At 43.2% G+C, this 17,030-nt stretch overlaps 1 pseudogene; it reads right to left on the minus strand.

The window, feature by feature from the left end:
• Positions 1–9,334: 9,334 nt before the first annotated feature.
• Positions 9,335–10,289, minus strand: LOC139166641 (vomeronasal type-2 receptor 26-like; annotated as a pseudogene).
• Positions 10,290–17,030: the final 6,741 nt, after the last annotated feature.

The following is a 17,030-nucleotide window of genomic DNA, read 5'->3' on the forward strand; positions in this document are numbered from 1 at the left end:
ACTCAATTCCTGTAACTGTCCTTTGTATGATTTAGCCTCCAGGTACCTAATCATCTTTGTTGCTCTTCTCTGCATGTTTTCCAGAATCTTAACAACTTTTTAAAAAATTGTAATGATCAGAACCGGTCACCACAATTAAAATGGATTTTATTGCAATGCCATATAACAAAAAATGATTAAGCTTTTCTTTTCTACTATGCTTTACTGTCCAAATTATCATTACATCAACTTTTTTTTAATCCAGCAGAGTTTCAAATTTGCCCTTAGCAACTGTTCCTTTCTCATTCTTTATGTCCTCTTGATGTAGAGTTTTATAATGATTGAGAATTAGAGCCTGTTTTAGGATCAAAGACAAGAACTACACTAGGACATAAGAAGGCTTCAAGAGTTGTAAACCTAATCCTATGTAGCTTCTGCTCTGGCAATCTCACACTACTTACCAGAGCTTACAAAACTTTTGCCAGACCCATCCTCGAATACAGCTCATCCGTTTAGAACCCATATCGCATCTCAGAGGTCAACACCCTTGAAAATGTTCAAAGATACTTCACCAGAAGAGCTCTTCACTCCTCCACTCGAAACAGAATGCCCTATGAGACTAGACTTTCAATCCTGGGCCTAGAAAGCCTAGAACTAAGATGCCTTAAACAAGATCTAAGTATTGCTCACAAGATCATATGCTGCAACGTCCTGCCTGTCGGCGACTACTTCAGCTTCAACCACAACAACACAAGAGCACACAACAGATTTAAACTTAATATTAACCGCTCCAAACTTGACCGTAAAAAATATGACTTCAGTACCTGAGTGGTCAAAGCATGGAACTCATTACTGGATTCCATAGTGTCATCCACAAACCCCCAACACTTTACCCTTAGATTATCTACGGTTGACCTCTCCAGATTCCTAAGAGATCAGTAAGGGGTGAGTACAAGTGCACTAGAGTGCCTTCCGTCCCCTGTCCTATTGCTCTCCTATATCTCCTATACCTTTCTTCTATTCCTATATCTCTTCTTCTATTCTTTCATTGATATGTTCTATTACTATATCTTCTTTTCTATTCTTTCTTAGATATATTTTACTATGAGTATCTCCTCTATAAACTTCATCATGTATTTTACTATGTGTATATAGATATATACCCACTAAAACCCTCATTGTGTATTGGACAAAATAAATAAATAAATAAAATAACATTAGAACAAGGATTTCTGAAAGGCATTCCTGAATCCTGAACAAAGTAAAAAATTAATACATCTTTCCCTGCCAGATGAAACTTACAACAGACTAAAACGACGCTTGAATGGCTCCTTCTTTAAATTTGGGGTACGGGATGACATAACAGTTGCTAAGGGCAAATTCCCACCAATAATAAGATCAACAGGCCTGTAATAATACCCTATTCCATATGGCTTGAATAAATTCCTCAACACACATACAGTTTGCCTCCTCGTAGCAGTAGTTGGAGATAAGAGGCAGAAGAGCAGCAACAGGAGAGCCAGGCCAGACATTCTTGTCCTTCCTAAATCAGAAATCAAGATTCATCAGAAGCTGAATTGCATGCATGAACAAAGAGAGAAGTGAGGAGAGAGTCTCGAGAAATCCAACAATGACTCTTTTCAAGGACTCTTCCACTGCCCCTAGTGGAAGACAATGGAACATAATTTCTAAACAGGTTTTATCCTGGAATAATTTGGGGGACAGAAATCCAGAGGGATACATTAAGAATTAAGAATTACTCTTCTGATAATTGCAAAGGAAAAGAATCCTCCTATCCACTGAGCAATATATTTTATTTACCCATCAGAATGAGAAAAACAAGTTTATCTCTCTTGTTGTTAATCCCTTGTGGGGATAGATTTGAGAATCAATGGGAAGTTGGATATTTCACCTACTGAACATCTGGAAGCAAGATGGAGTTTGGCTGAGCCATAGTTTTTTGGATAGGATTGAGTGCTAATGGAGCATAGTGCATAGGGCAAAGAATTGTGTTCTAGTAAGTTTGAGCAATCATTGCAAACTTTATACCAAATAACTTGTACTTGTTAAAGGATGAAATTAGAAATTAATTTCTCCCATAGTAGTTAAAAATAGAGAGGAAGATTTCTCAAGATCTTACAGTAATTAAAACTGGTTGGACAGAGAAAATGTGTTCTGCTATATTTTGCTGATCAAGAAGGACTGACAGAGTTTTGTCCTAGTGCCTGAAATCTCTGATCGCTGTTCAAATCTCCCTGCTGTTCAAATATCAGCACGAACCCACAGAGCCCCATGTAAATGCATCATGTTGTACCCCCTATTGTAAAGTGACCAGATTTTTACATTGTTAAAGAGGGACACCATTGAGGGGGATGGGGTGGGGGGTGGGGTATCTTGATTAAAAATTTGGTTTATATGGAGCAAAAAAAATATCTCTTTTTCTCTCTCTCTCTCTTCCTCCTTCCATTTCTCTCTATTTCTCCCTCTTTCTCTCTCTCCCTCCCTCCCTCTTTCTTTCTCTCTCTTCCTTCCTCTCTTTCTCTCTCTCTCTTCATCCCTCTTTCTCTCTTTTCTTTCCTCTCTTTTTTCTATGAAGTGGCATATAAGTCTAAATGCTATTGCTATAAAAGAAAGAAAGAAATAAAGAAAGAAGGAGCAAGGAAGGAAAGAAAGAAGAAAGGAAGAAAGGAAGGGAGGAAGGAAGGGGGAAGAGAGGAAGGAAGGGAGGAAGGAGAGAGAGAAAGGAAGGAAGGGAAGGAGGGAGGGGAAAGAAAGGAAGGAAGGAAAGGAGAGAGAGAAAGGAAGGAGGGAGGGAGAGAAAAAGAAAGAAAGATGTATGAAAAGATACATGGGCGGAAATGGATTAAAGTTGATGGATCACAAATTTTCCTTCAAGATACCATTGTGGATTTTACAAGTAAAGCAATCATGGGAGAGCGCAGAGTCCACCTCCGAGGCTCCACCCCCGAGAGCAGAAATCTAGTTAGAGTCAGACCCAACTATTTCCTCAAGCCAAAGCCAGATCCAAACCAGCAGGAGGCCGCAGTCTAAGCGGGGACCTCCCAGGTAAAAAAGCCTTGGCGCGTTTAAAGACGAGGCAAGCTGAGAGGCGACGAGAACAGAAGGTGACGCCAAAGAAAGTCAAAGGGGGGGGAGCAACAAGGAAGAGCCTTGATGCATCTGCTGGGCTACCGGAGGGGCTTAAGATGGCTGCTTAGTTTTGCGTTGCTGGCTTTTCCCTCCCTTCCTCTTCCCTCAGTTAGCAAAAATGTCAGAAGAGAAGGATTTGGGGTAGTGATTTCTGACAGTCTCAAAATGGGTGAGCAGTGTGATCGGGCAATAGGAAAAGCAAGTAGGATGCTTGGCTGCATAGCTAGAGGTATAACAAGCAGGAAGAGGGAGATTGTGATCCCCTTATATAGAGCGCTGGTGAGACCACATTTGGAATAGTGTGTTCAGTTCTGGAGTCCTCACCTACAAAAAGATATTGACAAAATTGAACGGGTCCAAAGATGGGCTACAAGAATGGTGGAAGGTCTTAAGCATAAATCATATCAGGAAAGAACTCAATCTGTATAGTCTGGAGGACAGAAGGAAAAGGGAGGACATGATCGAAACATTTAAATATGTGAAAGGGTTAAATAAGGTTCAGGAGGGAAGTGTTTTTAATAGGAAAGCGAACACAAGAACAAGGGGACACAATCTGAAGTTCGTTGGGGGAAAGATCAAAAGCAACGTGAGAAAATATTATTTCACTGAAAGAGTAGTAGATCCTTGGAACAAACTTCCAGCCAGCGTGGTTGGTAAATCCACAGTAACTGAATGTAAACATGCCTGGGATAAACATATATCCATTGTAAGATAAAATACAGGAAATAGTATAATGGCTGGGGAATTCTGGGAGTTGAAGTCCAAATATCTTCAAGTTGCCAAGGTTGGGAAACACTGCTCTAAGGTCCTTGACAGAGTGATATTTCAGCAATTATGTTAAATTATGTTAAACAATGCTCAAGCAATAAGAATATAGGTGGAGAAATTTTCATTGAATTATAATTTTATTAGAAAATATTCATAAAATAATGTATTGTTGGTATCTAACAATTGATAAACTGTCAAAGATGTACATAAGTGTTTCAGATTTATGTGGGAAATATAATTGTAAAGAGCATACTTTTTACCGTCTCTGATGGACTTGGTACACAAAGTAATGCAATTATTTTCTTTAAGCAATTTATTGAACAGATTTGCACTAAAACTTAAAATTCTTCAAAGTATTGTCCTTGGGCCTCTACACATTTTTTCCAGCGATTCTGCCATGACCAGTGCACGGTCTGGAAGGCATCTTTGGAGACCTCTCGCAATGTCTACGTCATGGCTAATTGGATCTCTTCTATGGATGAAAAATGGGTGCCTTTCAGGTCTACCTTAATCCGAGGGAACAAAAAAAAGTCTGCTGGGGTGACATCAGGACTATCAGGGTTGGGGCAGCATTGACACCTGGTGTTTGACCAGGAACTCGTGGACTCGTAGCGTGTTGTGGCAAGGCCCATTGTCGTGATGGAGTTGCCAGGTAATGGAGATGTCTTTTCTCATACTGATGACCTTTTTTGGGAGTCTTTCCAGCACATCCACGTAGTGGGCAGCATTAACTGTCTGTCCTTGAGGAACAAACTCCTTATGGACCACTCCTTTACAGTCCAAAAAAAGACAATGTTTTCACTTTTGATTTGCTCATTCTTGCCTTTTTGGGGGACTGGTCGGTGTGCCACTCAGAGCTTTGGCATTTCTATTCATTGCAAAAATTCAGTTGAAATTTCCACTCGGTTGGTCTTTTGGTCATCTGACAACACCTTGGGCACGAGCGTGGTGCACACTTTCCTCATCGCTAAATCTTCAGTAACAATGTGAAACACAACAGTAGACAACAAGTTCCGTTCATTGGCAACCATCTTGATACTCAATCGACAGTCAGAGTCCAACAATTGTCGAGCACGAACCACATTGTTTTCGGTTTTGCTGGTTGACGCCCAAAAGAGCGTTGTTCATTGTGAACCTCTTCCCGACCCTCCTTAAACTCCTTTAACCACCTCGAAACTTGTGAGTAGGACCTAGCAGAGTCCCCGTAAGGCTCATGAATCATTTTGTTAGTCTCCTCAATCAATTTCATATTATCTCCTTTATAAATAAATTATGTTTCCTTAGTTTGTTAATAGAGAATAAAAAAGGGTGGCTCATTTAAACTTAGAATACTCTAATAAACAATGAAATGAAAAAGTTAGTAGGAAACTCAGCAAAGCCTGAGGGACCTAGACAATCATGTTAAAAACACTTTTGAAAAACTTTTTGATTAAAATATGCTCCCTTGTGGATTGTGGATGGATTGAAGAACTATGTGGATTGTGGATGGATTGAAGAACTATGCCCCCTTGTGGTCTGATTTTAAAAAGACAACTAGGAAGAGAGGAGGTTTAACATCAAGACTCTCTGAACTAGATTAAGACCTTAGACCATGGAGACCAAGGAACACCGTACCTGGACTGACTGATTGATTACTGATGATTATAAAATGTTTTAAGATCTGATTTTATACCATCAAAGAAAATCAATTTTTACTAATTTATAATTTTTATCATATATTTATATAAGTATAATTTTAATGTTTTAGTGTTTTAAATTTTTATCAATTGCTATTTTATACTGTTACAAATTTAATTGTTTTTTAATATAATTGGGGTGCTAAGTAATGGATGACTGGGATAAGTATACTTGTGGGTATGAATGGAATGATTGGTATAATTGGGTTGGTGGGTGGGTGGGGGTTATGGTATGGATGAGTGGTTTGATAGTAGTGTGAATGATACATTTGGCCCACCTGACGCTCGGGAGACAGGAGAGGAAGGGGCACCGATCTCTGGGGTGGCAGAGGGTCGGAATATCCCTGTGTTGCTGGGGAGAGGCAGATATGGCGGGGGCCACAGAGCCAGCCATTCCAGGGGAACGAGGGACCATTGCTTAATAATGGTCCCTTGTTCTGGCTCTGTGAGCGCAATCTTGGGTACTGGTGATGAGTCTAACTCTGGCCCTGGACTCAGGTTGCTGCTGCTTAACGCCAGGTCGATGGTAAATAAAGCTCTCCTCATCCGGGATTTGATCCTGGATGAGGAGGCCCACCTGGCGTGTATTACTGAAACCTGGCTGGGCCCAGAGGGAGGTGTTCCTCTCTCTGAAATTTGCCCAGCCGGGTTTCAGATATGGCATCAACCTCGACCCCAGGGAAGGGGGGGAGGAGTGGCTATTATAGCCAGGGAGAGCCTTTGCCTGCGTAGACTCATTGCTCCGGAAATTGCGGGTTGCAAGTCTCTCTTGTTGAAGTTGGACTTAGGGGTCCAGGTGGGCTTATTTCTCATGTACCTGCCTCCCAGCTGCGTGTCAAAAGCCCTGCCTGTGCTACTCGAGGAGGTAGCCAGGTTGGCGGTGGAGTTCCCCGGACTCATTGTCCTGGGGGACTTCAACCTGCCGTCACTCGGCGAAACCTCTGGGTTGGCACAGGAGTTCATGGCCACCATGACAGCCATGGACCTGACTCAAGTAGTACAGGGTCCGACTCACGAGGGAGGGCACGCACCTGACATGGTATTCCTTTCCGAGCAATTGAGAAATGGTCTGAGACTAAGGGGCTTAGAAGCATTGCCTTTGTCATGGTCAGACCATTTTCTACTACGGCTTGACTTCCTGGCTCCAATCCTTCCCCGCAGGGAGGCAGAACCAATGAAGATGTTCCGCTCCAGACGCCTGATGGACCCAGAGGGCTTTCAGACGGCGCTTGGGGTTATTCCAGAGGCACTCATCCACAGTTCGGCGGAGTCTCTTGCGGAGGCCTGGAATACGGCTGCTGCGGAGGCTCTCGACCAGATTGCGCCTTTGCGACCTCTCCGTGGCGCTAGACCCCGTAGAGCCCCATGGTTCAACGAGGAGCTCCGGGAGTTGAAACGCCAAAAGAGACGTCTAGAGAAGCGATGGAGGAAGAGTAGGTCTGAATCTGATCGAACACTTGTAAGAGCTTTTATTAAGACTTACAAAGTGGCGCTCAAGGTGGCAAGATGCGCATACCATGCCGCCTTGATTGCATCAGCGGAATCCTGCCCGGCCGCTCTGTTTAGGGTGACCCGCTCCCTTCTTAACCAGGGGGGAGTTGGGGAGCCCTTGCAGAGTAGCGCCGAGGAATTTAACACGTTTTTTGCTGATAAAGTCGCTCAGATCCGGGCCGACCTCGACTCCAATTGTAAAACAGAGTTGACTGACAATGAGTCAGTCGAGGTGACTGGGGCACGTACTTGTCCAACTGTCTGGGAAGAGTTTGATCTGGTGACACATGATGAAGTGGACAAGGCCATTGGAGCTGTGAGTTGCGCCACCTGTCTACTGGATCCGTGTCCCTCCTGGTTGGTCTCGGCCAGCAGGGAGGTGACACGGAGCTGGGCCCAGGAGATTACCAACGCTTCCTTGGGGAGGGGTGTTTTTCCAACACTCTATAAAGAAGCGCTTGTGCGCCCCCTCCTCAAGAAGCCTTCCCTGGACCCAGCCGTACTTAACAACTATCGTCCAGTCTCCAACATTCCCTTTATGGGGAAGGTTGTCGAGAAGGTGGTGGCACTCCAGCTCCAGCGGTCCTTGGAAGAAGCCGATTATCTAGGTCCCCAGCAGTCGGGTTTGAGGCCCAGTTACAGCATGGAAACCGCTTTGGTCGCATTGATGGATGATCTCTGGCGGGCCCGGGACAGGGGTTTATCCTCTGTCCTGGTGCTCCTCGATCTCTCAGCGGCTTTTGATACCATCGACCATGGTATCCTTCTGCACCGGTTGGAGGGGTTGGGGGTGGGAGGCACTGTGCTTCAGTGGTTCTCCTCCTACCTCTCTGGCCGGTCGCAGTCGGTGTTAGTGGGGGGTCAGAGGTCGGCTCCGAGGTCTCTCCCTTGTGGAGTGCCTCAGGGGTCAGTCCTCTCCCCCTTGCTTTTTAACATCTACATGAAACCGCTGGGTGAGATCATCCAAGGACATGGGGTGAGGTATCATCAATATGCCGATGATACCCAGCTTTACATCTCCACCCGATGCCCAGTCAACGAAGCGGTGGAAGTGATGTGCCGGTGCCTGGAGGCTGTTGGGGCCTGGATGGGTGTCAACAGACTCAAGCTCAACCCGGATAAGACGGAGTGGCTGTGGGTTTTGCCTCCCAAGGACAATTCCATCTGTCTGTCCATTACCCTGGGGGGGGAATTACTGACCCCCTCAGAGAGGGTCCGCAACTTGGGCGTCCTCCTCAATCCACAGCTCACATTAGAAAACCATCTCTCAGCTGTGGCGAGGGGGGCGTTTGCCCAGGTTCGCCTGGTGCACCAGTTGCGGCCCTATCTGGACCGGGACTCATTGCTCACAGTCACTCATGTCCTCATCACCTCGAGGTTCGACTACTGTAATGCTCTCTACATGGGGCTACCTTTGAAAAGTGTTCGGAAACTTCAGATCGTGCAGAATGCAGCTGCGAGAGCAGTCATGGGCTTACCCAGGTATGCCCATGTTTCACCATCACTCCGCAGTCTGCATTGGCTGCCGATCAGTTTCCGGTCACAATTCAAAGTGTTGGTTATGACCCTTAAAGCCCTATATGGCATCGGACCAGAATATCTCCGAGACTGCCTTCTGCCGCACGAATCCCAGCGACCGATTAGGTCCCACAGAGTGGGCCTCCTCCGGGTCCCATCAACTAAACAATGTCGGTTGGTGGGCCCCAGGGGGAGAGCCTTCTCTGTGGCGGCACCGACTCTCTGGAACCAACTCCACCCAGAGATCAGAACTGCCCCTACTCTTCCTGCCTTCCGTAAACTCCTTAAAACCCACCTTTGCCGTCAGGCATGGGGAAACTAAACATCTCCCCCTGGGCACGTTTAATTTATACATGGTATGCTTGTGTGTGTGTCTGTTAGTATATGGGTTTTTTTAAATCTTTAAATATTTTAATTAATTGGATTATTTATGATTTGTTTTACACTTGTTGTGAGCCGCCCCGAGTCTTCGGAGAGGGGCGGCATACAAATCCAAATAATAAATAATAAATAAATAAATAAAATGAAGAGAGAAACAGTCATGATGGAAACTAATATCCACTTCTTTTAATATATATATTTTCTAAGGTGATCACTGGACCTCTTGTGACAATTGGTATTTCAGTAAAATAAAAGGGGAGGTGATCATTGCTGATTAACAGATACATTGTTATTAGGGGAAAAAATCAAATATAAAAAAATTCCAAAGTCAAAATAAAGTTTCCTGCCCTCACAGAAACCTGAGACATAAATCAGAGTTTTTTGTGGCCCATTATATTATCTCGGCAATTCAATTGGGGCCTCAGTAGGATAATGTAGCATTTGGGGAAAAATATGCAAACCAAGAGACCAGCCCCAGAGGCCAAGATGGAGAAGATCTCCACAGCCACCATGGACTTCCCTTTGGAGCTCAGGTAGGTGGGCAGGAAAGTGGTCCAAACACTGCAAAAGACCAGCATGCTAAAAGTAATGAATTTGGCTTCGTTAAAGCTGTCAGGCAATTTCCTAGCCAGAAAGGCTATAATAAAACTCACAAAGGCCAGAAAACCCAGGTAGGCCAGGACTGTGTAAAACATTGAAACTGAGCCTTCCTGACATTCCAAGATGATCTCTCCTTCCAACTTGGAAGTCCAAGTTGAGAAATGGGGGAGAGATTATGAGCCAGAGGGCACAAAGAACTGCTTGGACCATGGGACAGGCTAAGATAATGGAATTGGTCAGTGGTTTTCTTAAGAATTTCCTAGCCCTGTTTCCTGGTTTGGTAGCCATGAAGGCCAGAACCACCATGACAGTTTTTGCCAACACAGAGGAAACCGCAAGAGAAAACTGAATGGCAAAGGCAGCTTGTCAGAAGAGGCAAGTGAGCTTCCTGGGTCAACCAATGAAGAGGAAGGAGCAGAGGAAGCAGAGCAGGAGAGAGACCAGGAGGTTATAGGTGAGACTTCGATTGTTGAGCTTGACTATCTGTGTATCATGATGTTTACGGAAAACCACCAATACTGAAGATGTGATCAGAGAAAGAAAAAGAGCTAGAGAAGCCAAAGTGTAACCCAGGGTCTCTTGATAGCTGAGGAAGTGGATCTTCTTGGCAATGCATTGGTCCTTCTCCTTCTTGGGATACTTGTCTACTGGGCAGGGATCACATTGGGCTGCATCTGAAATTAAGAATTTGTATGTAAGGGTCTCAGGGGCATCTGTCATGATCATTATCCCTTTCCGAGGATTGACATGATTGTACACTTTATGCTCTGTCCAACTCACAAATGATGTTGGTAGAGATATAGTATGCATGATGCATCAAATAGGAGAAATCATGCTACATTTAGAATGATTCTGGGGAATGGTAAGCCACAGAATAGAATCTTTTCAGTTCCAACTGGCCATCTCCAGTCACTTCTAACGTGAAAATTATAACTTATCAACAACTTTTAGATGATCAAAACAACCTAAAAACAAAACAGGACCTTAGAATAGCTGAATTAGAATTGGATTGGGGGCATTACCTCCAGGTACAAACATGATAAAAGAAAGACATATCTCAATTTGGTTTTCAAATTTTACAAGAATTGGACAAAATTGTATTTGTCCTGGAAGAAAAAATAACCTTGAAACTATCTAATTTTCAACTGCAAATTAAATTGGAGGAAGAAGTTGTGAAATGGAATATGATCGTATGGGCACAAAACTTTGGTATACAATCAATTTGGCAGAATGGGAAAAAAATGGGAAATAAATTATAGATTGATTTTAGCAGGATCCTATAAGGAGAATATTTATAAAAAGTTCTACCACTGGCTCTTACCTCCGGCAGGATTGGCAAAGATTTTTCAAAGAGTATCCTCAAAATGTTGGAAATGCAAAAAGGAGAAAGGACCTACTATCACTTGTGCTGGACATGCCCCCAAATCAAAGTATTCTGGAACAAAATTAGGAACTGATCAACTGTTCTGACTGTCTGGAAATTTCTCCTTAGTTCTAAGTTACTTTTCTCCTTGTTTAGTTTCCACCCATTGCTTCTTATTCTACCCTCAGGTGCTTTGGAGAATAGGTTGACTCCTTCTTCTTTGTGGCAACCCCTGAGATATTGGAACCCTGCTATCTGCCACACTGGGTTGACAGCCTCCAAAGACATCTAGAAACATCCAGTAGTTAAATAGTTAACTCTTGTTTGTTATTGTAGCTCCTCCCTTTCTATGATGTACCCCTGCTTTCCTTACTTCCGTTTCCTACACAGGAAGAGAAGGCAAGCATCCATCTTTCTATTCTAGTCTTTAAGATGTAAAGACAGGCTTTTGCCTGCTCCAGGCATTATAATCATTTTTTACTTTTCTAATAAAGTTATCTTCATTATGAAGGTCTCCTCGTGGCTCAGTTCCATCGACCTCCGTGGTTAGTCTCATTACAGCTCACACGGGCTGATCCCACTTGAGTCCTTTCCACGACTCTATCATGTCTCCCTGGTCCTTCTTTTCATTAAACTAGCAATCCCAGTTTCTGCAACCATTCTTCATATGTTTTAGCCTCCAGTCTTCTAATCATCTTTGTCACTCTTCTCTGCACATTTTCTAGAGTCTCAATATCCTTTTTGCACCATGGTGACCAAAACTGAATGCATTATTCCAAGTGTGGCCTTACCAAGGCCTTATAAAGTAGTATTAACATTACACATGATTTTAATTCTATCCCTCTGTTAATGCAGCCTAGAACTGTGTTGGCTTTTTTGGCAGGTGCTGCACATGGCTAGCTCACATTTAAATGGTTGTCTACTAGGAATCCAAGATCTCTCTCACAGTTACTACGGTTGAGCAATGTACCACATATAGTTTACCTGTGCATTTTGTTTTTCTTGCCTAAATGTAGAACCTTACTTTTTTCACCATTGAATTTTGTTTTGTTTGATAGTACCTATTGTGCGGGAGGAGTTTGAGCTGGTGACACTTGATGAAGTAGACAAGGCCATGGGAGCTGTGAGCTCCGCCACCTGTTTATTGGACCCGTGTCTCTCCTGGCTGGTTTCAGCCAGCAGGGAGGTGACATGGAGCTGGGTCCAGGAGATTGTCAACAATTCTTTGAGGAAGGGGTCCTTTCTGGCTCCCTGCAAAGAAGCAATTGTGCATGTCCTCCTCAAGAAGCCTCCCTGGATCCAGAAGTTCTAAGCAACTATCATCCTGTCTCCAACCTTCCCTTTATAGGGAAAATTGTTGAGAAGCTGATTTCACTCCAGCTCCAATGGTCCTTGAATGAAGCTGATTATTTGGACCCACAAGAGTCAGGATTCAGGTCAGCCTACAGCATGGAAACTGTTTTGGTCACACTGATGGATGATCTCTGGCAGGTCCAAGATAGGGGTCAATCCTCTATCCTGGTGCTTCTTGACCTTTCAGCAGCTTTTGATACCATCAACCATGGTATCCTTCTGCGCCGACTGGAGGGGTTGGGAGTGGAAGGTGTCATGCTGAATATTGACAGCCCCAGAGACATTCAGAGACATTCAGTAATTAAATAGTTAACTGTGTGTGTTTCATTAGATCCACCTATTATGATGTAATATCCTGCCACATCATTATACCTCATATCCGTCTGTATGCCCTGTTGTTCTTTTGATTCTCCATTCCTATTCTAGCTGCCATAATGTAAAGATGTATTTTTCCTTTGTCCCTCGTGGCATATTTGTTTTTGTACTTTTATAATAAAAAGAAATCTTGCTTTGAGAACAAATGACTGCGCTCTCAGTCCATCACCTCCGCGATGGGTTAATGTTCAAACGGACATTAATCACCCACATCGTGAAAGAAGGTACCGTCTTACGGTGGTTCTCCTCCTACCTCTCCAGTTGGTTGCAGCCGGTATTAGTGGGGGGTGAGAGGTCGACTCCTAGGTCCCTCCCTCGTGAGGTTCCTCAGAGGTCAGTCCTCTCTCCCTTGCTGTTTAATATCTACATGAAACCACTGGGCGAGATCATCCAATGAAATGGGATGAGTTACCATCAGTATGCTGATGATACTCAGCTGTACATTTCCACTCTGTGCCAACTCAGTGAAGCAATGGAAGTGATGTGCTGGTGTCTGGAGGCTGTTAGGGTTTGGATGGATGTTAACAGGCTCAAAGCCAATCCCAACAAGATGGAGTGGCTGTGGGTTTTGCCTCCCAAGGACAATCCCATCTGTCCATCCATTACCCTTTGGGTGGAACTTTTAACCCCCTCAGAGAGGGTCTGAAACTTGGGCATTTCCCTCGATCCACAGCTGAGCTTAAAACACCATCTCTCAGATGTGGCAAGGGAGACATTTGCCTCGGTTAGCCTGGTGCACCAATTGCGGCCCTATTTGGACAGGGAGTATCTCTACACAGTCACTCATGCCCTTGAGGTTCAACTACTGCAATGCTCTCTACATGGGGCTAACTTTGAAGAATGTTCACAGACTTCAGCTAGTCCAAAATGCAGCTGTAAGAGCTGTTATGGGCTTCCCAAGGTTTGCCCATGTATCAACATCACTCCACAAGCTGCATTGATTGCAGGTTGGTCTCCGAATGCAATTCAAAGTGCTGGTTACTACCTAAAAAGCCCCACATAACTTAGTTACCTATGGGACCGTCTCCAGCCTCACATATCCTAGCTGGTAGTCAGAGCTCACAGAGTCAGCCTTCTCCAGGTTCCGTTAGCCAGACAATGCTAGGTGGTGGGCCCTACGGAATGGGGCTTCTCTGTAGTAGCTATGACCCTCTGAAACCAACTCCCCCAAGAGATTTGCACTGCCTCCACTCTCCTGGCCTTCTGAAAGGCCTTAAAATCTCACTTGACTTTAGACCATCATCTTTTGGCTGTGGCAAGGGAGGCGTTTGCCCAGGTCACCAGTTGTGGCCCTATTTGGACAGGGAGTCTTTGCTCACAGTCGCTCGTGCCCTTATCACCTCAAGATTCGACTACTGCAATGTTCTTTACATGGGGCTACCTTTGAAAAGTGTTCAGAAACTACAAATTGTGTAGAATGCAGCCACGTGAGCAGTCATGGGCTTGCCAAGGTATGCCCATGTTTCTCCAGCACTCCGCGGACTGCATTGGTTGCCAATTGGTTTCTGGACCCGATTCAAAATGTTGGTTATGACCTATAAAGCCCTACGTGGCACAGGACCAGATTACTTGTGGGACCGCCTTCTGCCACATGAATCCAGTGTCTGGTTAGGTCCCACAAAGTTGGCCTTCTCCAGGCCCCATCAACTGGACAATGTCACTTGGTGGGTCCTAGGGGGAGAGCCTTCTCTGTGGGGGGGGGCAACCCTCTGGAATCAACTCCACCAGGAGATTTGCACTGCCCCCACCCTCCTTGCCTTTTGCAATAATTTGAAAACTTATTTATGCCATCAGGCTTGGGGTCACTAGACCCCAGCCTCTGGCCAGTGAATGTGTAGGATGCTGTGTCATGTTTCTGAATGTTTGATTTTTAAATGCTTAGCTTTTAAAAATATTTTAAATTAATTATTCCTGTTAATTGGATTTAGAATTGTTTTATATATTGTATTTTATTGAAATGTTGTGAGCCACTCCAAGTCCACGGAGAGGGGCTGCATATAAATCCAATAAATAAATAAATAAACTAGCCCTAATCAATGAATGAATCCCAGCCACAAAAACTGATACCAGACCCAGGACAACACTGGATGCCACCACCAATCATTCTCACTAGACCCAAACCTATACCCACCCCACAGACAAAATACAGCCACCACTCAGAAGCCAAACCATGGCGGCACTCCCAACTGCTGCACCCCCCTCCGACACACACAAAAAGCAAACTGACACATGCCATAAACACATAGCCAGACCACATACAGAGCCAAACCAAAACCCGGTATGTTACACCACAGACATACGTTACAAAACAGCTGACTAATCTGCAGGCATCAACTGCAACAACTACTCAGGATGTCACCCCTAATCTTTAAACATCAACTAATCTGCATACATCAACTGCATCGACTACTCAAGGTGTTACCCCAACAGCTAATCAGGATGTTACAACACAGCCAACCAATCAACTCCACAAACTGGTACCAGTATTTATAGAGGGACAGCAGCTCCAACCATGCTTTATTTGCCCTAGCCCAAAGCCCAAAGCACCAGTCTGAAGATGACAAGTGGGACTGGAACAGTGGTGGAAATGACTTTTTTTTTGTGTGCAAAAAGTCCATATAACTTCAGATATTACAATAAATAAATGATTATACATTTTAATCAATCATTCATAAATTCTTTTTATATATGACACTTTATTCTAGGTATATTTTATTTAAATTGTATTGCTTCTAAAAAACAAATTGTCCTCCGGGATTTCTACCAATTAACTCTTCACTCTTAGTAAAATAATTAAATTAATTATATATATCAAATTCTTAACAGTTAACATTCCTAACAGTAAACACTCTAGGATAGTAATTATAGTAAAGGAAAGAACAAAAAGAAGAAAGAAAAAATCTTTCTATAACATCCCAACACTCCTCTTCCATTTTCTTTTAATTTCTCAACCACTTCGCTTTTATATTTATATTTATTTTTTATTTATTTTTGTCAAACAAGTATAGTATTGTAGTACATATTAACATAACATAACATAAGTAGAATGTAGTAATAGAAAGGATAATAAGACACTAGGACGGAGACATTAGGCACATAAGTGCACTTATGCACGCCCCTTACAGACCTCTTAGAAAAGGGGAGAGGTCAATTGTAGATAATGTAAGGTTGAAGATTTTGGGGTTGGGGGAAGCAACAACAGAGTCAGGTAATGACCACTCTATTGCTGAAATCGTATTTTCTGCAGTCAAGTTTGGAGTGATTTACATTCAGTTTGTATCTATTACATGCTCTTGTGTTGTTGTTGTTAAAGGTGAAGTAGTCATTGACAGGGAGTACATTATGATGTATGATTTTATGAACAACAGTTAAATCAGTTCGGAGACAACGTAGTTGTAAATTTTCTAGATTTAGTATTTGAAGTCTGGAGGAGTAGGGTAATTTGTTACATGAGGAGTGAAGGACTCTTCTTGTGAAGTATTTCTAGACTCCTTCAATTGTATTAATATCTGACATGCAGTGTGGATTCCACACAGGTGAGCTATATTGTAGAATAGGTCTGACAAATGTTTTGTATGCTCTGGATAATAAATCAGTGTTTCTAGAGAAGAAGCTATGTAAGATTAGGTTTACAATTCTTAATACTTTTTTGGCAATGCTGTTACAGTGGGCTCTAGCACCTAGGTCATTGGAAATGAGTACTCCAAGGTCTTTGACTGAGTTAGTTCAGTCTTACCAAGTATATATTTAGTATTCGGATTCTTTTTACCAATGTGCAGGACGGAGCATTTGTTGGTAGAGATTTGAAGTTGCCAGTTGTTAGACCATTCAGCTACATGGTCAAGGTCCTTTTGAAGGGTAGAAGTATTGTCAGTGGTATTAAATAGTTTAACATCATCAGCAAAGAGAACACAATTGCTTGTCATGTTGTCACAGAGATCGTTTATGTAGAGTATAAAGAGAGTAGGTCCTAAAACACTGCCTTGTGGGACACCACTGTTAACTGGAGCAGGATTAGATATGGCATTATCTATTTTGACCACTTGTTGTCTGTTGGACAGGAACACTGAAATCCAATCATGCAGAGATCCAGAGATGCCATAGGATTTTAGTTTCAAAAGAAGGTTGTCATGAACTACTGAGTCAAAGGCTTTGCAAAAGTCTATATAGAGTGCATCTATTGATCTATCCTGATCAAGCTGGGTAGTCCATATGTTTTTGCAGTGTAAGAGTTGTAGATTGCAAGATAATTTTTTCCTGAATTGTTTGTTGGAAAGTAGGTTATTAGTTTCAAGATGAAGTGTAATGGATTGGTTTATGATGGATTCCATGACTTTGCAAGTGACACAAGTCAGGGAAATTGGTCTGTAGTTTTC

This window comes from Erythrolamprus reginae, chromosome 1, assembly GCF_031021105.1.
Source record: "Erythrolamprus reginae isolate rEryReg1 chromosome 1, rEryReg1.hap1, whole genome shotgun sequence".
NCBI classification, from domain to species: Eukaryota; Metazoa; Chordata; class Lepidosauria; order Squamata; family Dipsadidae; genus Erythrolamprus; species Erythrolamprus reginae.